Source organism: Elaeis guineensis, chromosome 16, assembly GCF_000442705.2.
Source record: "Elaeis guineensis isolate ETL-2024a chromosome 16, EG11, whole genome shotgun sequence".
Lineage (NCBI taxonomy): Eukaryota > Viridiplantae > Streptophyta > Magnoliopsida > Arecales > Arecaceae > Elaeis > Elaeis guineensis.
The window spans coordinates 32,539,307-32,565,786 of NC_026008.2; the positions used below are offsets into that span (position 1 = coordinate 32,539,307).

The 26,480-nt window shown below is 34.2% G+C and overlaps 1 pseudogene; it reads left to right on the plus strand.

Moving 5' to 3' along the window:
- The first annotated feature begins 12,739 nt into the window (after positions 1-12,739).
- LOC105059430 (uncharacterized) overlaps positions 12,740-26,480 on the plus strand; it is a 28,896-nt pseudogene continuing 15,155 nt past the window's right edge.

A 26,480-nucleotide genomic window follows, 5' to 3' on the forward strand; every position in this document is an offset into this window, starting at 1 on the left:
CCCCAGATACGTTATTCTATAAGCTCTCATTTTTACCTAGAAACTCTGCTAAAATTTTTCGTTCGAGCACTCCATTCTTGTTGAGGCAGAGAACTGACTTGAGCATCGGAGGATCTTGCCGGAGCAACCCCACCTCCGGTTTAGACTTCTTTTGCAGGTTCCGGCGGCGACCGTGACTCCAGCTTCTCCGGCGTAAGCGGATTTTTGCACCAACAATTACTTTTGGCACGGACTTGATTTGGCACGCTATATTAGTTTGGTATGAAGTAAATATCTTAATTTGGCATGCAATATTACTTTGGTACGGAGTATATCTTAATTTGGCACACAACATTACTTTGGCATGGAGTAAATATAATCATGCTCAAAAACTAAGAGAGCAAATCATCATGCATCATGCTACATCATTTTTTTATTTGTATATAAATCATTCAACATCATTCTTTCATAAACCATTCAACAATTCAACAGAGAATATATAAACCACTCCGTTTGATAACAAACTGATCCATTCATAGCATGAAACAAAAATTGCTACATTCAAGAAAATATAGTACTACATTCAAGAAAATACAGTACTACATCATTACAACACATAACATATAAAACTAAAAAATACTACATCACAGCATACAACACATAAAACCCGATACAGTCTAATCCTTAGGATCAGCTTGAACAGTAGGACGATAGCGACAGATAGACGAGGATGGTCTAGATGGAGGATGGCTGACTAAGAGGAGGCTGACTGAGAGGAGACTGACTAGATTGATCACTTAAGAGATTCGAAATAAGAATATTCATCTGTTGATTGATCCGGATAATATTCTACAAAACTGTAGCCAATCCAGTAGAGAGAATATTTTATCTTTTTATCTCACTTGATTCTCTCTGTATCGCAGTCTAGAGTACTCTAAGAGTGCAGATAATCTCACCTAGCTGATATTGCATATCTGTATGAGACGAATATCTCTCTAATTTCTCGATACGACAGACCAAATTACGAATGTCTTGTCTCATATCCCGCACCATTGAAATAAGATTATCCAATTTTTGCTCAAACGAAGAACTATTTATGCCGCTCGGATCCATACGTGCAGTGCTCTCTCCTCCTGAAGATGAGGACTGAAGAATATATGCAACCTCTTGAGCGATTGCACCGACTATATTTGGAGTCATCCTCATTTACTCAACAGATTCCATACTCTGTAGACCTGAAAGGTCTTGCTTCACTCCTATATTAAGATCTTTCTTTCTTGCTGAAATATCCTCCTCTACATGTTCTCTGCTTCCATCCTTTCTAGTCCACTCACCATCAGTTTTAAACCAATGCATTCTGTAGATGGCTCCTTCGTTAATTTTGTTACCTCTGTCTAATTTTGTTGATTGTCACCCTGAATGCTTACTCCATAATGTTTAAAGATATGGGTTAAAATTATGGCATAAGATAGGGATGTCTGTACTCTATCCATCGCTTCTTGCATAGCCTTGATGATCATTCTTAGAAGATTGAGTGGGATGTATTGGACTACATGATACATAATTACTAGGTCCCTCTCTGTTACAGTATCAAATCTTCATGCTCTAGGTTGTATAATCTAGCAAATAATGATATGGAGGAGTCTCATTTTATTATTTAAGTGTCACCCAATTGACCGTGATCCTCTGCTCCAAGAACAGTTTCTATTCTTGCACTTCTATCTCCTCTACTGTCTCACAGATTACCTACGGTTGGAAGTTTCAAAATTTATCCTAGTATTTCATCATCAAAATAAATTTTCTTTCCTTTCACCAAAGATGATACGGTATCATCTTCAAATGAAATATTCTCATAAAATTTTTGGACTAACTTCATAAACATTAGGGCTTCAGCTGTGCAGACGAATTTTCATCCCATATCTCTAATTAAGTTTGCAATCTCGAATCTCTCTGAATTTAAAAAATTTATATCAATAATACGGCCTGAGAGAATATTTTTATCACTTACTGGAGTTCTTAGAGGAGGTGATCTTGAAAGAGGTGATGAAGCTGGTGCTTTGCTTGCTCCTTTTCTCCTTCTGCTTTCTTCACTTCTGGTTGCACTTTGGCATTGGAGAAGATGCATCTTCGAAGCTATCAGGTTGAAGGTTAGTCGAGAAGGAGATGGGAAGGAGGTTTTTGATTTGAGAAGGAGATGGGAAGGAGGTTTTTGGTTTGAGATTTAAGATGTAAGTGAAGATGGTATGATGGTTGTGGAGATGGGAGCTAGAAATTTTGAAAGAAAAAATAAAAAGTCGATATTCCGAACTAGTTCGGTGACTTGGATCAGATCCAATGAATATAAAAGTGGTGGAAGAAAGGTACCTAAAATCAGACCCAATGTAATGGATGTAGGTGCCTACATCCTGATAGGCGCCTACATCCGAGATGTAGGCACCTACATCCCTGATGTGGGTGTCTACATCAGGGATGTAGGCACCTACATCCTCATTTTAGGCGCCTACACCAAGGATGTAGGCGCCCCGCTCCTCTTTTCGGTGTGGGGCAATTTTTCTTGATCAATTTTTGTGTCTAGGTCAATTTGTTTCAATCCGATTTAATTCAAATTCAAATCTCGACCAACATCCTAGCTCCTTCTATTTATTCATCTTCTTTTTTTTCATTGGCGGCAGCACCTTCACGAAGGCGATGGCGATGTAGGCACCCACATCAGGGATGTAGGTGCCTACATCCTCATGTAGGCACCTACATCAAGGATGTAGGCACCCCGCTCCTCTTTTCCATATTGGACAATTTTTTGATCAACTTTCATGTCGAGGTCAATTTGTTTCAATCGGATTTGATCCAAGTTCAAATCTTGACCAACATCCTAGCTCCTCCTCTTTATTCATCTTCTTATTTTTTCCGTTGTAGAGGCATCGTTGTAGACAGCACCTTGATGAAGGCAGGGATTCAGGGATTCACAGTAACCTAACTGCCTGTTGGGTCACGGGCATCTCTAACCACTTTAGGTCACGGGCATCTCTAACCACTTTAGGTCATGGGTATACGCTCCTTTCAAGTGATGGTGCAGGCATACGGATAAGAAGATACATGCACATCAAAATGAAACTTCTCAAGATAAACTATCTGAGAGTACCCTCTGTTTGCCTACTTAGAGATGAGCATCGATCCAACGGAGGAGGATCCGTCTGTTTGCCCACTTAGAGATGAGCACCGATCCAACGGAGGAGGATCCGATCGGATGAGAGCTGGCATCCGGTTGGAGATGGGATCCGGTTGGAGGAATAAAGTCACTCTATAGTAGGGTGGCTTTGTGAATCGGCCGTTTGTTGGGTGGCTCTGTGAGTCACCTTTTGGTAGGGCGACTTATAAAGTCGCCTTTCACCCGACGATTTTTTCTAGCTGACTCATCCCTCCCACATGGCGTGAGGATGGGCTAGATGGCACCTAAAGTTGCTCTATCACAGGATGACTTTCTTTCCATTATTTTTATAAATTATTTTAAAATTAACAATAAATCAGTAAAAAAATCTGCTATAGTTTGTCATGATTTTCACATGTGTCTCGAAAAGAAGTTGAGGAAGAAAATGTCAAGAGCTATCTAAATTAGTTTAAAAAATAATATCATGCACCAAAAAATATAAATAATAATGAAAAAATATATCACGTATCCAAAAAAATTGGTTTAAAAAAAAATATATAATATATCATAAACCAAAGGTTAAGATGAGGAAAAAAATTATCCGAGAAATATCATTTAGACATATGCTACTACATTTTGATCCATAGATGCCAAGGACTTCTATCTTCCTACATGTCTCAGATGACAGCACCGGATCCGCGTTGGCATTATGACTCTTCATTTGAGTAGTTTGATCTTTTGATCTTTTTGTTGATCTTTTTATTATAGATTCATCATTGAATGCAGATGAGAGGGTTGAGGGGTCATTCAGTGTATAGATGCTCCAATATGACCTATTGTTCCTGATATGCATGCTCAGGAGACGTCCACTGATATAAAAGAGGGGCCATCACATGTGACACAGAAGCAAAAGCGATCATTGAGAACCTTCTCAGCAGCCACGGACACCACGACATTTAGAACTTAGTAATTTTTTTATTTGTAGTACTGTAGAATTTTTTTTTGTAAATTATATATTTTTGTTGTATTTTATATTATTAATTATTATTTTTATCAAAATTTTAGATATTTTATTTATGTAATTTCAAGTGTTAGGATGCTATATGGTTTGTTAGAATGCTATATGATTTGTTATGATGTTCAAATATGTCTCGAAAAAAATTAAAAAAAATATTATATGTTAAAAAAAATATTTAAATTAGTTTAAAATATAATACCATGCACAAATAAGTATAAATAATAATAAAAAAAATATTGCATCTAAAAAAAATTAATTAAAAAATTTAAATAAAAAATAACATGTGGAAAAGAAAAAAATAAGATGTTTTTATAAAATATTGTTGAAAAAAATGGTTATAAAAATATCATTTAGAATAGTATTTTTAAAAATACTATTTAGCATGATATTTTTAAAAATATCAAAAATATTATTTGAAATGATATTTTTAAAAATATTATTTAATATAATATTTTTATATTTTTTTTTAATTTTTTCTTTTGGACAGTAGGTTTCCGGATGAACGCTGAGCTGGATCAAAAAAAATATCATTTCAAATAATTTTTTTAAAAAAAAATATTATTTAAAATGATATTTTATGAGATTTGCTTTATCTATGTAAATAAATTGATAAAAAAATTTTAAACCGTATTAGTACGGTAAAAGGCTCGCGGAATCTCCCACCGATCCCGTCAAACTCCCGTTGTCGATAAACGCCAGGATGCGACGACGACGACGATGATGCCGGGCCAGAACAGGCTACTGCTATCAAGATAGCAAGGTAACAAATATTACAACTGGGTCCCGTTTTTCCTTTTTTTTTTTTTTTTTAGAAATTTCAACCCTCTCCTTTGTCCTTCTATATGTTGTTTCTTCCGTTTGGCGCCATCTGATCCTAATCATCAGATCTCGAACATTTCCTTCTTCTTTTCGTTTTTCCCCAAGTTTTCTCGTTCTCGGTTTGCACATCCAGAAATTTTTTGGTATCGCATCATATCAATTTATTGCCGGGTTTCACAATCTCATAAATATTATGTGGTTATACCTTTTTTGCTCAATTTATGTTAGAATCGTTGGATAAAAATAGATATTCCTGTTTATAATGCTCCTTAGAAATTCCTATTTATACTTCATGGCCGGTATTTCGACATATTGGTTTGTATATTTCGGCGCTGAGATATTGGGATAATTCCAAACGAGGTTATGTGAACTAGTTTCCAGTTTGGAATATAAAGGAGAGGTACTCTGTTAAAATCATGAACATTGAATACATATATTATTTCCTAGAAACAAGTAGCAATCAAAAAATATATGTGAAAAAAGACTGAGAATTTATAGTGATTAAAAGGACAAGTTGCAACCCTATATCATTTGGACTGTTGTAGATGATCAAAAAGCTCCTCTCACTAGTAACATGACAGCTGGAAAATTGAGTGTATTTTAAATTCCATTGTAAAAGAGTTGATATTTTGTAACATTGCATTTCTTCATTATCTTGCTCTGGATTTCCAAGGGAAATAGCTCTTTCTCAAATCTTATTCTTGTTAACAAATGTGGATCACAAGCAGCTTCACCAGCAGTTCCACCTCATGTGCTTATGCTAGTGTCAGCCCATTAGAATTACCTTTCCATCTTCTTATTAGTTTTATAGTTAATGGAAAGGAAATCATGTGCTCATTTTGTTGCACTGATGGGTATTTATTTTTCTTAACATAATGAAAGAACCTCATTTTATTCCTAAAAAAAGGGTATATGAGCGAACTTGCACCAGAGTGTTGGATACTGTATGCAAAGAACTCAAGGTTCAAAAACTTGGTCTTGGATTGGACTTACCTGTTAGCTAAGTTTCAACTTTGGCAAGTTTGGCAATCCCAGCAGCAGTTCATCTGTTTAAATGTTGAAATTATGTCAAAATGCCAAATACTTTAGGGTTATTTATAAACAATAATGAAAAAAAATGTAATGGGACATAAGAAATAATGATACACATGAATTATATCGTTTAGGACCATTGGACATATCATTTGGTTGTTTGACTCCAAAACAATCAAAAGTTGCTTCATAAAATAAAACATTCCAAAACGATGATGAATTAGATTATTTTTTATCATTTTTACAGTTTTAAAATAGTCTAATATATGATCACAGATCATTTTCTATGAGATAGAGAATTGGGACAACCAAATCCATGTAAAACTAACTGCCTTTTCTCCAAGTCATTTGGGAATCCTGATGTAATGATACCTAATCTTCTCAAACCTGAAAATGGCCTAAGTTTTCCTCAGGAAAAAGATATGAAGAAATGACAATAAGTTACTATATACAGCCCTTATGTACAATAAACTTGGTATCATAAATGTCTTGATAAAAACTTTAAAATCAACTCTAATTTCAGATAAGCTCCTATAGAGCTGATGCATGACCTTCTTTTGATTAAGCTCTAGAAGAAATTGCAAAATGGAAAACTCAAAAACGAGATTCATGACAACTCCTGCAAAATTGCTCCATGCACATTGTCCTCTCCATTTATTGATAATCAATTTTGGCAGTTTACATATCCCTTACAATCTCCATGTATACTTGTCATGATTGGTACTTGATCTATATTAACATCAAGCATTATAGTTAGGACAATCATCCAAAAGAATTTTCTCATGTCATTTAAAATATTAGTTTGGCTTTTCTTTTTTTCCTTGTGATGGGCATATGAGCCCATGGTTCTAGGAGCTCATTGTAGGTAAGGTTGTACTGATCAGGTTGTTTCCACTTTTAAATTGAATTGTGCTTGACCTAGACCTGACGCAAAACCATAGCAAATCAAACATGGATGATCTAAACATGTTCACTAGTAATTAAGAATGAACCATAACTAACTTGTATACTTCACTTCCTACAAGGTGACAACAATAGGGCAACTGAAGGGGGAAAAAATGTGGAGGGTGCAGCATGTCTTGATGGAGCACAAGGTTGGTAGCTAGCCATTCTAATGGTGGGGTGAGGTTGGTATTGGCTATCTTGATGGCATAGCATGGATAGTCATAATCCTTTCTGTTGGCAAACTAGCAAGGATTGTCAAGACATAGGATTACAAGTGGTGGGGTGGAGTGAGTCATAGAATGCTTGATGGAAAGAAGTTACAGATGTGATGCATGCATGTTCTCTAGTTTCATATTTGAGTTTCATTCGCCACCATCAAACCCCTAATTTTCATCTAATGGCCCTGTTATGACCTGGCCTAATTGAGCCCTAAACCCAGCCCACAAAAGCCCATCAAAAAAAAAATTTTGAGGAAGACTTTCGTAGGGAGTCTTCTTCCTCCTGACCGACTCCCAAATGGAGTCGGAAATCTCGCCGGGGAGGAGTCAAACTCCTCCTCTCCAACTCTAAGGGAGAGAACCCTTCTTCCTTCCTCCACCTGAGAATCCCGAGGCAAAACGACGGGGATCACTGAAAAATCCTCGTGGAAGCCCGTCACCGTGCTCGCCTTGATTTCTCGCCGGAGACGTCGTCGGTGCTCGAGGTAAGCCCCGGTTTCTCTCTCTCTTCTCCCCCTTCTTTCCCGTGCCCATGTGCACGATCGCCGGCGATTGGAGTCATCGAATTTTGTTACGGAAGAAATCTCTATTTTTTTTGTTCTTCTCAGTTTTCTGGTGCCAGTGGACACCGCCGACCGTCGGATTCACTTCTTCCGAGTCGTCCCATCATCGTCCTTCCGTTGTCGGCCACTGTCGTGCCGATCACACCGTTGATCGACCGACCAAAGGAGGGGACCACACGGTCCCCTGTTTCGCCCAAAGCAGGCCACGAGAAGAAGGAAGGAAAAGAAAAAGAAAAAAAAAAAAAAAGAAAAAGAAAAAAAAAAGAAAAAAAATAAAAAAATAATAAATAAACTCTCTCCATCTTTTTTTCTCTCTCTAATCTCTCTCTAGTCCTCTCCATTTTCTCTCTCTACTTTTTCTCTCTAAAATTCTCTCTCTAGGTTATTTCTCTCTTCCAAGATTTTTAGAATTTTGAGAAGAATGATGATGAATTGAAATTGATCCTAATAATGAATTTTGATCTGTGATCGCCGGACGGTATACTGGCATCCACCCTGATCAGACCTAATATTTTTTAAGATTCTATTTTTCATGATTTTATTGAATTATCCACATGATAATTTCAGTATGATTTGATCCGATCGATCGAATTTGTTGAATCATATCGTCTGAAGAATCCAAGATGAATTTTTTCTCTCTAAAATTTTTTCTCTAAAACTATTTTTCTCTCTCGATTGATTTCTCTCTCTAAAAAAATTTATCAATGAAGAATTTTTTTTAATATTTCTGATCTGATGAAAAATCCTGATTCATGATTGTCGGACAGTGTACTGGCACTCACCTTGATCAGACCCGATATTTTTTAATTTGATTATCCATGATCCTGATTTAACCATGACTTAGATTCAATCATTTTGATCACACCAATCGAGATGTTGGACTGTGGCACCTGATTAATTTGGATTGTATCTCATGAATTCTCTCTCTTCTGATTTTCTCTCTCCACTTGATTCATGAACCGAATGAAGGAACCTCGATCTTATCACTTCGAATCCGATTTGATCTGATAGTCAAACTTTGGATTGTTTATGTTCTAATTGAATTTTGATCAGATCAATCTGGACGATAGGATACGGGTGTCCATCAATTCTATTTTTCTTAATTGTTTCGATCCTTTCTAATTATTGAAATTGATCCTGTATAGAATTGTGGATGTTTGATCATGGGATATCGTGATATGATCTACGAACAGAATTTTTAAAAGAAAATTTATAGAATTATGTGGATTATTGGAATGTGTTCGAGGTAAGTAATGTTTTATTTTTTCTAGATTTATCGATAAATTATAATGTATTTTTCTGACATAATTTGTGAAACGATGCATGAATTGGATAAATGATATTTTGTTATGAAAATATCTTATTTAAAATGTTATGATGAAGCATAATTGAATATATTGATTTTATGATGCATTATATTGATTGATTTCGATACTACATGATTATATATTTTCTTATCGAAATTAGAATATGAAACATGATTTATGAAAAATTCTGATATAAGAACAATATGAATTGACAATCTGACTATATAAAGGACTCCACCAATGAGGGTATATACGTTGGCACTTGATTTGTCACGAGGGTTTATGTTACCAGCAAAACCAGCGACATGTCGCCAGAGAGACCAGTGACAAACTGCCAGCGAGATCAGCGATTTCGAAGGACTTTGCTGTCAGATGATTCGCAGCTCACCATAAGATGATACGCAGTGTTATGACCCTGCCACAGAGAAAATATGGTCATAGCTCATGGTTGATGAAAAGAACTTAAAAATGAAAGAAATTGAAATCTCGAAAGAAACTCGAATTTTTGAAAAAAAAATAAATTTGGCATGAACTACATTGCAAAATCAAAATTAATTTCGAATTAATGAACTTTATATGCTTATTTTTTATAAATGATTATTTACTTTAATGCCTGATAAAATCTGTTGAAAGTGATCATTCTTACTAGGCTGTCTAGCTCATTATCTCTTATTTTACTATTTTTACAAATATTGAGGAATTAAGATGATACAAGATAGGAATGGAAGAGTGATTAGAAGCAGAACTTCTATACTTTTATTTAGACTGAAAGTCTTATTGAATTTAATGTAAGGCTTATTGAATATTGTGAAAGTTAATGAGATATTAAAGTTGAAATTTGGATTGTTATCTTTTCGATTTAAATTATTGACTAATTGTTTCGCTGTGAAGTATTGGTATCGTGATAAGATGCTTTGCATGCTTATGGAAAGAGTTTCCTATGAGTATGCGGCGGTTGCTATGACCCTCGATTCACAATCTCGGATCAGAGGCGTGACAATTAAGGTGGTATCAGAGCATTAGTGGATGAACTAAGATGTGTATAGAATGAGTGTCAGTGGATAGACACTAGAGACATTATGGTGTAGATCTTTGATGATTGTAGTAGGAGAAATCTTTATAATTTTTAATTAAATATTGAGATTATATATGAAAGGATCATAAGAGATTATGACATATAGAGTTTGAAATATGATGGATGATCTATGGATCATGATATGATTAGTTAGATTTTAATCGAAAGTAATTACAAAAAGATTGATATGAAATTTTATTGTACATTGTGATTATTAATTTGATCATTGGTTATTCAAGTGAATCGTAAGCTCAAATTCGATGTGAGAATAATACTATGATATTACTTCTAGTTGAGAAATTGACTATTATTGGCAAGATAAAGATTTGATGAAAAAAAGATGTTATTCCAGGATGGACTAAGAAAGTTTTTTATGATGCTTGATTGGAATATTTATTGAAATTGAACTCGGTATGTAGATCATGTATAAAGTGGCATATTAGGATGAATGCATATTTAGAGATATTGCAAAGAAGTTTATTTCTTATTGATGAAATCGATTATGAGATAATAGGATATTCATTATGCTAGAATCTTTGATCTAAATAATAGATCTTATTTGTGTCTCTTGGAGACTATATGACGTGTATAAAATTTTAATTTAAAGATTTCGTATCTAAGTTGATCAAGAGATTTTCTGATATTATTGTTGAGATTGTTAATGAAAAATTGATATCTTTAGATTAAGATAAAAGATTTGATTTATATTTATTCGAGATTATGGGATCTATGTGAATTTGCAATTTAAAATTTTAGATTTAGGAATTGATATAGAGTTCTTTTACTTTTGTTAATGAGGTCTCTGATTGAATCTATTAAGTAGAGAATTGATTTTTTGAAGCTTGTATGATTGTTATGAAAGGGTACTTGATAGATATTGAAGATCCTGATGATAGAAACTTCAGAAAAGATAATTATTTGAAATTTTTATATATTCTGATTATGTCCTAACTTAATGGAGCATTGAAGGATTTTCTCGTTGATTTAATTTATAAGGATTTTGATTTGGAATTATCGAATTGAATTGATATGAGAATTAAGATTTGATTCATATTGATTATAGTAAATCTATATGATGGTTTTAAATATGATATTGGACTCAAAGGTTAATCAAGATTATAGTACATCAATAAAAGTATGAATGAGAATTGAAAGTTAATCTATGGCTTCAATTGAAATTTAAAATTTTAAATCTTTTCTATTGATAAGATAAAGAAATAATTTGATCAAAATTTTTTAGTAAACCTAAAAAATTTTGATTGTTAGAATAGAGTGCGCAGCGGAAGCATAGTGATCTGAATTATTTTGAGTAAGTCAGAAATATTGACTCTTTGAATTAAAGAATTATGATAGATGATATGATTTGATACAAGAAATTCATTGATATTAGAAAGAATAATATTTTTAAAAAAATTTGGATATCCTTAATGTAATTTTTAAAAGTATTGTTTCCACCTACTATGCTACAAAAATATTTAGCATCCTAATTCTAAGATGAGTGGATCTTTGATTTTTGATTTTAGATTTAAAATATTTAGAGAATAATTTTTTTATCTTAGAATTGAATAATTCTCTATTTATTAGAAAGAATTTGAGATTGTTTATCGAATAATGATTTTGATCTTAGATTTTTATACTCAAAAGTTTATCTATAAAGAATATAGTAAAATTTATTTATGATTTTGTGATAAATTGATTAAATCATGAGCAGTTAAGGATTTTTGGTGAAAAATTTGATATCTTTATCTAGAATTGAGAGATTAATTTCGATGATCAGAAATAGTGGTATTGATTCTAATCAATATTAGTGATATTGATCTTTTCTTTATGAAATGATTTAATGATGAATTTGCATCAAAAAAAAAATTAAAACATCAAAAGTTTGAGGATGAGATTAAAAAGATAAATGTTCAACCTTTGAAAGTATGAATAAGAGAAAATATTTTTGAATTTTGATTGATTTGGATATCATCATGTGATTCATAGAAGTATATTTTTCTATTTTATGATGGGTTGATTAATTAAGAGCGGTTAATATTTTGAAAAAAAAATAAAATTTTTATTCAAGAATTAAGATATTGATTTTCTTCTATTTACAAGAGATAGGTTTGATTTTGATCTAGTCATGAGGTATTGAACATTATTTTATAGGGAATGAGAGCATGATTTTGAAATCTTAAAAATTGAAAATCTATGAGATATTGATTTTGATAATAAGAAAATGAATGGTTCTGTTTTAGATCAATATTTGATGTATTGATCTTTTCGTTATGAAATGATTTAAGAATGAATTGGTATCAATAGTTAGAATATTGAAATATTTGTGGGTGAGATTTTTTATCATAAATCTCAAGTAAGAAATTATGAAGACTTAAGCAAAAAAAATTTTGAGGACGAAATTTTTTTTAGAGGGAAAGAATATTATGACCTGGTCCAATTGAGCCCTAAACCCAGCCCACAAAAGCCCATCAAAAAAATTTTTTTTTGAGGAAGACTCCCATAGGGAGTCTTCTTCCTCCCGACCGGCTCCTAAACGGAGTCGGAAAGCTCATCGGGGAGGAGTCAAACTTCTCCCCTCCAACTCTATTTAAGGGGGAGACCCCTTTTCCCTTCCTCCACCTAAGAATCTCGAGGCAAAATGGCGGGGATCATCGAAAAATCCTCGGAGAAGCCCGTCACCGTGCTCGTCTTGATTTCGCACCGGAGACGTCGTCGGAGCTTGAGGTAAGTCCCGGTTTCTCTCCCTCTCTTCTCCCCCTTCCTTCCCATGCCCGTGCGCACGATCGCCGGCAATCGGAGTCGTCAGATTTTGTTGCGGAAGAAATCCCTGTTTTTTTGTTGTTCTTCTCGATTTTCTGGCGTCGGTGGTCACCGCCGACTACCGGATTCACTCCTTTCGAGCCGTCCCATCATCGCCCTTCCACGTCGGCCACTGTCATGTCGGTCGTGCCGCTGATCGGTCGACCAAGGAGGGGACCACACGATCCCTTGTTTCGCCCAAAGCAGCCCACGGGAAGAAGGAAAAGAAAAAGAAGAAGAAAAAAAAAAGAAAAAGAAGAAGAAAAAAAATAATAAATAGACTCTCTCTCGTCTCTCTTTTCCTCTTTTTTCTCTCTCTAATCTCTCTCCACTTTCTCTCTCTATTTTCTTTCTTTAAATTTTTTTTTCTAGGTTATTTCTCTCTCCTAAGATTTCTAAAATTTTGAGAAGAATGATGATGAATTGAAATTGATCTTAATAATGAATTTTGATCTGTGATTGTCGGACGGTATACCGACATCCATCTTGATCAGACCTAAGATTTTTTAAGATTCTATTTCTCATAATTTTATTGAATTATCCACATGATAATTTCAGCATGATTTGATCTAATCGATCGGATTTGTTGAATCATATTGTTTGAAGAGTCTAAAATGAATTTTCTCTCTCTAAAATTTTCTCTCTAAAATTATTTCTTTCTCTCGATCGATTTCTCTCTCTAAAAAAATTTATCAATGAGGAATTTCTTTTAATATTTTTGATCTGATGAAGAATCCTAATCTATAATTGTCGGGCAGCGTACTGGCACTCACCTTGATCCGACCTGATATTTCTCAATTTGATTATCCATGATCCTGATTTAACCATGACTTGGATTAGATCATTTTGATTGCACCAATCGAGATGTTGGACTGTGGCACCTGATTAATTTGGATTGTATCTCATGAATTCTCTCTCCTCTAATTTTCTCTCTCCACTTGATTCATGAATCGAATGAAGGAATCTCGATCTTATCACTTCGAATTTGATTTGATTTGATAGTCAAACTTTGGATCGTTTATGTCCTAATTAGATTTTGACCAGATGAAATTATATGATCAGACCAATCTGGATGATAGGATACGGATGTCCATCAATTCTATTTTTCTTAATTGTTACGATCCTTTCTAATTATTGAAATTGATCCTATATAGGATTGTGGATGTTTGATCATGGGATATCGCGATATGATCTACGAACATAATTTTTGAAAGAAAATTTATAGAATTATATGAATTATTGGAATACGTTCGAGGTAAGTAATGTTTCACTTTTTTTAGATTTATTAATAAATTATAATGTATTTTTCTGACATAATTTATGAAATGATGTATGAATTGGATGAATGATATTTTGTTATGAAAATATCTTATTTGAAATGTTATGATGAAGCATGATTGAACATATTGATTTTATGATGCATTATATTGATTGATTTCGATACTACATGATTATATATTTTCTTATCGAAATTAGAATATGAAACATGATTTATAAAGAATTCTGATATAAGAACAATATGAATTGACAATCTGACTATGTAAAGGACCCCACCAATGGAAGCATATATGTTGGCAATTGATTTATCCTGAGGATTTATGTCGCCAGCGAGACCAGCGATATATTGCAGAGAGACCAGCGACAAACCGCCAGCGAGACCAGCAGGTCCGAAGGACTTTGCTGCCAGATGATTCGCAGCTCACCGCAAGATGATACGCGGTGTTATGACCTTGCCACAGAAAAATATGGTCATAGCTCATAGTTGATGAAAATAATTTAAGAATGAAAGAAATTGAAATCTCGAAAGAAACTCGAATTTTTTAAAAAGAAATGAATTTGATATGAATTATATTGCAAAATCGAAATTGATTTCGAATTGATGAACTCTATATGCTTATTTTCTATAAATGATTATTTAGTTTAATGTCTGATGAAATCTGTTGAAAGTGATCATTGCTTACTGGACTGTCTAGCTCATTATCTCTTATTTTACTATTTTTAAAGATGTTGAGGAATTAAGATGATACAAGATAGGAATGGAAGAGTGATTAGAAGCAGAACTTTCATACTTTTATTTAAACTGAAAGTCTTATTGAATTTAATAATAAGGCTTCTTGAACATTGTGAAAGTTATTGAGATATTAAAGTTGAAATTTAGATTGTTATCTTTTTGATTTAAATTATTGACTAATTGTTCCGCTGTTAAGTATTGGTATCGTGATAAGATGCCTTGCATGCTTATAGGAAGAGTTTCCTATGAGTATGCGGCGGTTGCCATGACCCTCGATTCACAATCTCGGATCGGGGGCGTGACAGGCACATTCCCAATAATCCATCTTTTAAAAAGAATTTTAATGATGCTTTGAATGTCTTTTATCGAAGTCACTTTGGCATTACTATATTGGGTATGGATAAAAATATGCTTTCTTATGATTACCCACAGAAATGTAAATTTTTGGATCATATAGGTCATGCATCATCAACTCAAACACATGCCCAACCTGCTGGTGAGCAAAGTAGGATCTGACTCTTATCCAACACATGAACTTGATGGGTTGGGTTAGATGGTATGAGTCTAGGGTGGGTGGGCTTGGGCAAGTAAACACCGCTACCCCTAATAGAAGGTAATTATGGATGACCCAAATTAACAACATGAACTAAAGTGCACAAAACCTTTTTGTTATTTTTGGATTTTATACCCAAAGTTTTATAACTAGGGAATACTTAAATGTTCGACAAGTTGATTTTTTCCCTTCTTAGTTTCTAAAATGTAAATTAAACCATTTATTCCTTAGAGGTTATTGGACCACTATGTAATAATTAAGGCAGCCAAGCAAAGGCAATGGCCTATGCTCATATCGGGCATGAATGTTTAATGAGCCTGCAAGGAGGTAAATTTTTAGGTCTTTCCGTGTTTAACTTTTCATTCATGTTGCATATTTGGCTTTTAAATCATAACAAATTAACTTATTGATGTTTATCTCATGGTAACAAACAAGGTTTGATAAAATCAATCTAGGCTTACCTTTTCCTTGAGATGAAAGCTAGAAGGATGGGAGGCCTATGCATGAGCGCTCTTAAAGTTTGGAGGTGCACATAGTAGAGATGCACCAACAAACTGATGCCTGAAAGTTGGGTTTAACATTCAAATGGTAGATGTTTGATGCTGATAATCTGATTCAAAGAGGATTTTGAAAAAGCGTGAGGTTAATTTGAATTGAAACATTTGTTGTCATTGATTTGGTAGCATGTGAGAGACAACATAATTGTTGTGAATGGTGAGTTTCCAGTATGTATGTATATCTTTGTTATTCGTATCATTTGATTAATCTAAGTTATGCTTGATGCACTTTTTTTGTATCTTTTCCTACATGTTAAGAAGTAAACTAAGTAGGGTAGTGGAGAGGAAGAGATATGGTTATGAATGACCAGAATCCTCATGGATGAGCCAACACTCTAAAGCATGCATGTCCCAACCCATTTCCATGAGAAACTAGGATCTAGGTTGGGCCACGAGCAAGACAATTGATATGCCCTATCCTGCTTACCTCTCCTTGTGAGGGATCTGCATCGCTCCGCAAGACCACAAACGCATCTCTGCATCCAATGCCATGACACTTAAGATTTGTTGATGGTTGCTTTCTTTGGCATGCAAAACAGCAGAAGAAACAGAAGGAGAGAGAGAGAGAGGAGGAGGAGGATGAAGGTTGGCAGCATGCCAAATCTGGTGGTTGGCATCCTTGGTAAGCATTGGGGGCAGGGAGAAAGGAAGAGGAGGACCAACATCCTCTGTTGCCAATCTCTGCTGGCCAGTTTTGTGCCAATCTATTGCCACATGGAATTGATTATGGATTTGGAGCTGCAGCCTTCTGTGTCCAGTCCCTCTATGAACTTCCTAGTTGTTCGATCTGTGGAGATGGACAAAGACCTCCAGGAAGGGATCAGGAAGTGAAGAGATAGATTAGGGTTTTTGTCTGCTTGGGTTTCGGAGAGAAAGGGGAGGAGAGGAGAGGAGAAATTGGCAGTGAGGCCCTGCTCGATGTGGTGGTGGTTTCTATTATGTGTCAGGGATCGGGAGGGAATCTATGTCTCATTTTTTTCTTGGACTGCAATGAAGAAAAGACCAAAGTCGTAGAGACTGAGAAATGAGGCAGCGAACATGGGAACTGGAAGAGTGATGATGGTGGGATCCACATTATGGGGCCTCAAGGATTAATTTTGCTTGTGCGTTATAGGTGTTTGTAAGTGATATTGAGCAGCGGAAATATAGAGTAAGGTCCACCTTATAAGATCCTTTTATTGGGCCCACAGTAGTGGTGGATAAGGAAATATTACAAATGGCAATATCTACCTGGTTTCCATCCAAAAAAAGATAATGTTTACCTGGTCTGGCCCAAAAGGGACAGAATATCAATTTGTTTCATGGCTTGATCGAGATTGTTGGATCTTAATTAGGTGGCTAGATTGTAGAGAGTGGGATGGAAGAGATAAATAGGGAGAAGAAAAAGGCAATCAGGATGCTTGATTGTGACTGCCACAAGGATGGGGTAGAATGTAGGTCATCCTGTTCCATCGGGAAGTTGGGATTCCCCTATCCCATGGGATTTAAAATCTTGCTTCAGGTTTAGGTTTATTATTGCATTTAGTTCTCTTGAACAAGGTTAAGTAAATACATTTTGGTTCATACGGTTGTAGAGAGTTATGAAGAATGTCTTTGAGATATGTATGAGCAGTAATTTGTTGTTTTTCATTGCAAAGAATCTGTAAGAGTTGGCTTCTATTTGTCCTTTAAGAAAAGTCATCCCTTATTAGGTAAATTATATTTTTTGATCTTAAAGGAATCTATAAAGATAATTGCTTTCTTCTTAATTTAGTGTTCTAATCTTTTAATTTTGTTTATTATTAGGTATTGTCACAAGTTTTATCTGGTTATAGGGTCATTTGTTGTGCTTGATTTATTATGGTACTATAATTCTCCATTGTAGCATATATTAAATTAGTAGCTCCCACTTGAAGCATAAGAAAATGGGCCCAAGGTATATAACAGGCATTGATTGGTGTGTATGGAGAATTAGGACTCCTTATGTTGCACAGGTTAAACAAGATGAGACTTGCACTTTTGTGCATTTAATTTATTAGTCACAAGTCCAAAGTATGCTGACATGTGTGCTGTGCCAATCTATGACAATTGACAGCAGTACATATGGCACTATTGTTCACTTTCAGTTGGAACAATTTGCATGAATGCTTAGATTGGTGCATCATAATATTATCCAACATGTAGAAAAGAAAAGAGGGCATTTTTATTATTATTATTATGGGACAGAAGAGTGTCCTAGCATGACTGGAGATTTTCCTATTAAAGTAGTTGTCATTCAGCTGGCCATGTCGGCTTAATACGTCCTTTGCAAGTATTATTTTTTCTTGTTTGCTAACAAAATAATATACATGCAATAAGTTTTGCTTACCTTTTTCCCCCCAAGTTATAATCAACATTATTGAATCCCGTTAATCCATTCATGCTCACAGTCCATCTGGATGCTTTATTGGTGAGCTGTTCCTTTTCACTTTTTTATGAATGGACAGATTTATTAATTCAAATAATTGTTACTTTTTTGAGTTTTGAGTACTTTTATTTTTACCAAATATTGTGTTCTCCAATCTAATGAGAGAATTTGCTGGCCACATGATGTTTTCTTGGAAATAACTGCATTCAAAAAGGCCGCACTTGAGCTCTTGGTTCCAATTCCAGAAATATAACGAGAATGAGGTGGTTGGACTTCAATCTCAAGGTAGAAGAGTTATTCGTATTTAGTTTTACCTCTTTGTATTGTATTGAAGCTATGCTTGCAATCTTGTTGCACTGCACATGATATTGAAATATCAACACTGAAAATATCAGTCAAAATTATGCTTGGATTAATTTGTTCTATTTCTTCTTGTAACCCTTTGATTCCTTGAAGCTGCATGATGGTGTCTAAGGCAAGTAGGGGTCAACACTGAACTGTAGACAGGAGTCATGGTTGAAAAAAAAATGCTAAGTATTTCTGAACAATAGACTAGTAAATAATTTGCATGTTTTATGGACTGCATTTAAAGCTAATTATTTCATGTGAGTACCATGCTGGAAGGTTTGAATTTGACTTCAACAATTTGATATCCATTTAGTAAAATGGAATGAGATTTACTTTTTGGTTCAGAGTTACTTGGCACCATGTGTACATAGATGAGATTTTAAAATGCCTAATGGCCCTAATCTATGATTTGGTTACAGGATCAGTACTTCTTTGAGAGGGATGGCATGCATGTACTAGTTTATTTTTCATTAATGTGAATAGAGTTCTATCTTCTTTTGGCTTTTGCCTTGAATGAGGTGCTTGAATGTTAGAGATTTTTTTCTTTGATTTGTTATCATGAATGGATTTGGTGCTTATTTCTAGTACATTCATCCTTGTTAGGTGGATCACCTTTAGAACAGGGTATCTTTTGGAGTTTATTGGTGGATGTTTTGTCAATAATTTTAATTTTCAATATAGAAGGTAGAGGGCTGCTAGTAAATTTATGGTGACATCTATCTATGACTCTCTTCAATCGTGAATTGTGATATTTGGAAAATAATTGTATTAACCAACTTCATTTTTATGGTGCCAACCAAATATGTGAAATAAATTAAAACAAGAAAGTGAATGCTGACAGAATCTCCGAGATGGATATAAATGAGGGTTACATGCATTGCCATACTCCATTACCACCACCATTACCATCACTGCCATAACCTTGAGATGTTCAATACTTTTATGGGATAATTATGGTTTCATTTGATTTGTTTAAATTGTTAAGATTAGTGTGCTTGCTATGTTCATATTAATACGACTCATTATTATTTAGATGCGCTTATGAAAACAAGTTTGTGTTTTGCTAATATTAGCTTGTCATTGGTGATAGATTGGAGTTGAATTTATGTCCATAGTCTTCTACAGTTTCCTATTTAGTGTCAGAATTTGCAGAAATTTGCATTTGTTTAGTAAATATATGACTCCTAAAAGTAGAATAAATTGTGGGTGAAGAAATTTATGAAGAGATGAATGATGTTGAATGATATTCATGTTAAATGTGCAATCTGTTGGATTTTTCTCCTGGACAGGTGCTAGATGCCTCTAATGCTCCTGTTTCTGTGCCAAATCTGCATGGGCTCCTCATTGTCAAGTCATGATCCCTCAGCATGGTAAACAGAAATATGAATGACTTATTTTGCATATAGTGTTTAAATACCACAGTGACATTGAAGAGAGTTTTCTTAAAGTTCATTGTTAACTAGTTATATGTCCTTTTTTCTATTTTGCACGTAAACACACAATATGAGATGACCAGTTATGATGCATTTTATTTTTAGAAATTATTAGTTTTAGATTTGAGGTTACCAACTTATGGATATTGCACTTTATTTTAGACTTAGACATTGATGATAATGTTTGCTGCTAGATGTAAATTTTCATGTGGATTATGCTATTGACTCATGGTGTCAATTATGCTATGTAAAATGGTACTAAATTCCTTAAATGTTAAGGTGTCATATGCATCACTGTTAGTGATTAATTGATCTAGGAATTGTACATATTGGTTGATGGGTGAATTTTTATATTGGTTCTAGACCGTACAAAAGACGTTGTTCATAATTTGAGTTTCACCTGTGCTTTTTAGTTTTTGTTGTTTATAGCTAAACATGATTACATAAGAAATACAATTAGAAAGCTGGCAAAATCCAAGCAAACAGTATAAAATATGATGTCAAGTATACATTTATTTTTACCTATCGCAATGATCAGACCCACAAGTAAAATATAAATATAAATTCATGACCAAAATCACTGCACCAAAGGTCAAATAGCCATGGTCGGAGACCATAACTATCGATTTTGAATACTGTTTAGCGACAAGCTATTACTAATTTATAGCAGCAATCAATTTTTTGTTCTGGCAGTTGTAGGTGTCATATCTATTGGCAATAGCATTGGTTGCTTGACCATTGCAATGAAGATTGTCCGACGAATCCATACTGTAACCAAGCAGAACTCTATGTTTATGATTTCTAACTACCATTGTATTTTAGCCCAAGTCTATGGCTACAATATTACCTTTAGCAATGGTTGGTTAACTGCTGCAGTAGATGATAACAATGACAACTGTGGCGGTGGCACCATCCTCTGGTAAAAGTTATAGCAGTGATTTTCTCTACTTTTAGTTGTAGTTTTGACTGGGGCTATAGACCTCCTTTGTTGTGGTAACTTAATGTAAGTATTAATTCATGGTTATTGGTGTTAGATGTTTAAACCTATTAGTGATGGCGCAATACGTTCAGATCCTCTTTGCACAATGGTTAATAGAACAATATCTTATGGGGATGATAGCTGAATTTATTCTATTGTTTATTGAGAAGGCTACATGAATAAATGGTAAAATTAATTTAATGGTTATTACAATATTTTTAAGTTTAATAAAGGCTACACTAATGATATTTTAACAATGTTTAAAATTGAAAATACTATTAGTTATTCTCACTACCTAACAAAGGTCACATATGAATTTTGAAAAGGCTACATGATCATCATTAAATGGTTTGGAAGATTGGAGAACTTATGGTACAGTATCGATGGTTTTATTTTGGCGAGTAGATGGCAGTTTTAGTATGCAAGGACTGTTTTGCTGGGATTATATGCATGATTATGATGATATTTTGTAACCCATTAACTTCTTCATTTTCATTTATTAATTGAATTGTGACAGAAATGCATCCTACTGACAAATTTTATTACTGGCTATCCTCTTGCCTAGCAGGTGAAGAATTACCTCTATTCAAAGATTGATTAATGCTGATCAACATGAGGGTCAATCCATGTCGTATATTTGAAGCATGTAGATCTTTTCACCTCTCTTATGGCACAACTCTCTTCCCGTTAAGGGGCCTATCTCCTCGGTCCACAGAGACAAAATGTAGGACTGGTGCTGGTAGTTCATCACAGAAGAAAGGACTCACCGAGCCAGGATCACCGACGAATACTAATATAATAAAATATAAAAGAATTGTCTTTTTGTTTGCTTTCCTTGGTTCCATTGCTACCGCAGGCCATACACAATTGATTAGATCATATGGATATCCCTTCAACACAATGCAGCTCATCTAAAGGATTTGGGACGGCTCACTGGAGCATGAAAGCCAGGTCAGAAAATTAATACCCATTATTTTGTAAGCCAGTGTACCTTTAACTTGTATGTTGGGATACTTACAATAAATTATACATGGATTACAAACTTAGATATTGTGAATGTATGCTTCAATTTACTTTGTGACGGCAAACCTCTGTGTTAGTCAACTATAATAAAATATCATTTTTGAAAAAATAATAAGTAAAAATATTAAGTGGAAAGCAAAAGTGTGCATGTGACTTTAACTGTTTTCAGAAATTAGTTCCTCAGAAAGATGAACAATATAGATGCAATAATTCTTAGCAAATAGATGTTTTAATAAAATGACAGACTGTCAATTGGTGCTGGATGTCAGATATCTTATTATTGTCTGCTCGTTGATACTAATTCCTCCATCTGTCTTTCTGCTGCATGAAATGCTTGTTATGTTCTTATTGCAATTGATGATTGAATGTTTGGTTCCAACATCCTTGCTATAGTCTAGATAAAATATTGTTTCTAGCAAATTCCTGTTTTCAAGTAAAGCCAGTATCTTTGCAAGCATTTAGATTGCTTGCATGTTGATGGAAAATTTACATCTTTCTTGCTAAGTTTCATAGATTTTTTGATGATGCTTGGTTCCTTATTGCTAACAGGGACCCTTAGTTCGTCAGACATTAGGATCACCATATGCTGCTTTAGCATCTTCTTTCTTCATCTAATTACAGCAGACAGAACAAAAATTTTAGGGGTGAGTGCATTCAGTTTGATACTATTGCCATGATAGCATTTTCATGGTCATTTTTTTAGTCTTTAGGTATTTCTTTTCGCAACTTATGTATGGCACAATATAATTTGAACAAGCATGAATCGATATGGACCAACATAGTTAAAGGTGTAAATGGAGGCTGATAACCTGCTAACCCCATCTGAAACCGACCAAAAATATATGGTTTGCATATAAAAAATAAACCCAATAAGCTATTGCATTTATTTTGGGTTTCAAAATTAGACCTGAAGTCTTATTAGATTGGATTTGGATTTAGGTAGATCCATACCCAAAAACATGAAACCTGACTTGATTATGTGCATACAGAGAAACATTGGTATATATACATACTTGTTATTTAAAAATACATCTATACATATGTACATACATGTCCATGTGTATCTCTCAATTTTCTTTTTGATCATAAAAGAGAAAAACATCTAGAGAGTGGTGAAATCTTAAACCATCTTATCAGACCAAATTCTTCTCCATGTCATCTTGTGGTAGCCTTTTTGCATTATGTTTTTCATGATTTTATCAATATTGAGCTTGATTCTGTATGTTATTTTTCACACGTGTCATTTGATTGCGTAGATGTTTAGGTAACAAAAGTAATAGTTGAATGAATATTATCTTTTAGATATAATTTTTGATATTGTTTACATCATTATTTTTATCATGTTTTTCAGTTCATGAATTAGCATTTTGCATGTATTGATAATTTGAAAAAAAAATATCCAAAAGTGAAGCAAAATAATTTGTTAATTGATTTCTATGCAAACTTGAATTGATACCTGACCTTTTTGGGGTCCAATATTGGGTATGGATATAGAATTTTAATTGGTTTGGATTTGGCTTTTGATCTAACAAATATTATTTGGGCTTTTGTTTGAAAATGGCCCAATCAAACCCCCTGATATCCCTAAACACAGTCTGTCACAAACTGATACAGATTCCTAAACCATTGTATTGCTGTGAGAGGATGATGACAGCTTGCTACTTAGATATAGATATTCATTAATTTGCTTTTAAATTCTACATTATGAACAGATAGACTGGTGCTGTGATGCCAATTGGCTGAGATCTCATTTTTCCCTAAATTATCCCATTTTTATGATGTTAATTTTTTTTTTAATATAGTTTTATGTGCTTTAATGGTGAAGTATCTCTTACTGATATAGTTGCCAATCAATGAGCAAGACTGCAAGTTTGAGCATGATTGTAAGCAAGGTTCGTTGTACCGGTACCGGACGGCGTGCCGGTGCCGGACCGGTACGGTACGGTATCGGAATCATGCCGTACCGACACACGGTATGCCTAGGCGTACCGGTCCGGTACCGGTACACAATATTTTTTTCGATTTTCAAATTTTTTTTTGAATTTTTGAAGTTAATAATTGATAAATACAACTTCAATATGACATTATATTGCATATTATTGACATATTTAGGTTAAATTTGGAGTTAGGTTGCGGTACAAAAACTCTTGATCCAAAATTTCAAACATATATTTATTTACATTATATTTCAACTATATCATCTTAAAACTAAAGAAAAAATATATAAAATACGCATTAAAATGTATCTAAATATTTAAGTACAAAGTACAATAATTGATATACGAATCTTAAGATGTACTCTGCATTTAATTTCTTGTCGAGTGTCTGTGACGCTCGTAGATGTCTGGATCATCAACATAGTCTGAAGGGATATCAGTCCAACTCTTTAGCCAAGCTGCGTCGTACTCTCGAATATTCATCACCCCATAGGGCATCCTTTCTGAATTGTAAGACATCTCAGATCTCTCGCTAAAATTCTGACTCTGAGAAGTATCCTCGAGATGATGGTACGATTGTGGAGGAGCCCATTCAAATATGCCAGTAGCAAAATCTGATCCGTAAGATGCTCCAGGCTGCATAGGGTAGTAACCACTAGAAGATGATGCCTTGGATGCACCATATGCATATGGATCATAAAGTGGCTGTAGATAATAGGATCCATAATGCGGGATGATCCAGATACATCTATGAACCCTACTCCACGTGCAAGATCGTCCGCAGTATATATATAATTAAAATATATGCAAGTATAATAAAACATGATAGTTTAATGATAATTAAAATAATTATATATAATTTTAAAATAATTTTAATAATTATTTTAAAACTTATAAATTTAAAATAAATATGTTATATGCTTAAAATAATATTTTTAAATTAACTAAAATATAACACTATTTTTATATATTTTTTATTTTATAATTAAATTTTTTAATTTAAATAATTAAAAAAATAATTTTTTAATTTTAAATATTTTAAAAAAATTTGAAATTAGATTTAAGTAGCTTGAATTATTCTAAACATGATTCCCAAACTCTAATTTGTTTCTAAAATTTAAATTTTTTTTTAAAATTTTTAAATAAATAAATATTTAAAAATATTTAAAAAATATATAATTAACGAAAATTATCAATTTTTATGTCATCGTGTAGATCTTCCAAAGATCTATCACATATAATTAAATCATACCAAAATCATAAGATTTGGGCATGATTTTCTCCTATTTTTATTTTATCTCATTTTTATCCTATTTCTAACAACAAAACTTAAAAAAAAAATTTACTAACAAAATAACAGATTATCTTATCTCCAGCCAAAGATCGGTCTCTTCTCAAATCACTCCTCCAATTTCACAAAATTTTGCCTTTTCTAATTTTTTGGAGGTCTCAACGATTAAGTTGCCCACGGTCATGGGTGTTCTCTGAGAACTCTCAAAGAACACTGAAGGTCTGATGCTTATTAAAGCACTAGGCCCTCCCCCAATGTGAAGTGGGCCACGCCCATTTCTCTCCCCCCTCTCTCTCTCCAACCATGTGAAAAAGCCCTCACCTTCCCCCCTCCCCCCTTCCTCTGGGCGGTACGATTCGGTTCATCCCGAACCGGTCCAGAACTGAGCCGTACCGCTCGATTCCGGACGGTATGGGCTTGAACCGCACCGAACCGGGCGGTTCGGTGTGGTTCGGGGTTGTGTTCCGAAAAAAAAGGTTCGAATCGGATCGGTAAAGGACCGGTCCGGCTCGGTACGTCCCGTACCGGGCGGTTCGGTCCGATACGGCGAACCATGATTGTAAGTCCTAAATTTGTTAATCAAGTTCTTATGACATTGTCTTATAAATTATAGGGAAATCAGAGGGGTGGAAAGGTACTGCATATGGTCGGCTAAATAAGGTAAATCCTTACACCACCTAATTAGACCTTTTACTCTGATTTCTTTATATGATATTGTGTTGTTGTATTTTTGTTTATTTTTTCTACGCATTGTATGTTCATTTCTTTTTTGTTGTGTTGAAAAGATTTATTTGTAAATGGACGCCTCAGGCTATTAATAAACCAAAAGAACTATTTGTGAATATCACGTGTTTAACCTGATGATAAGCTAGATTAAGGTGATTCATTAACAAAAGAAACCAAGCTCAAGTCTCATTCAAGGCTCAACTTATAAATGAGCCAAGCCTGGACACCCAGAGACAGGCCTTGGCTCTGTTGTTGACTTGTTCAAACCTGTTCAATTAGGAAATGAACTTAGCTGAATGCTTATGGTTATGCTTGAAGCTAAGCTGAAGTTGAATA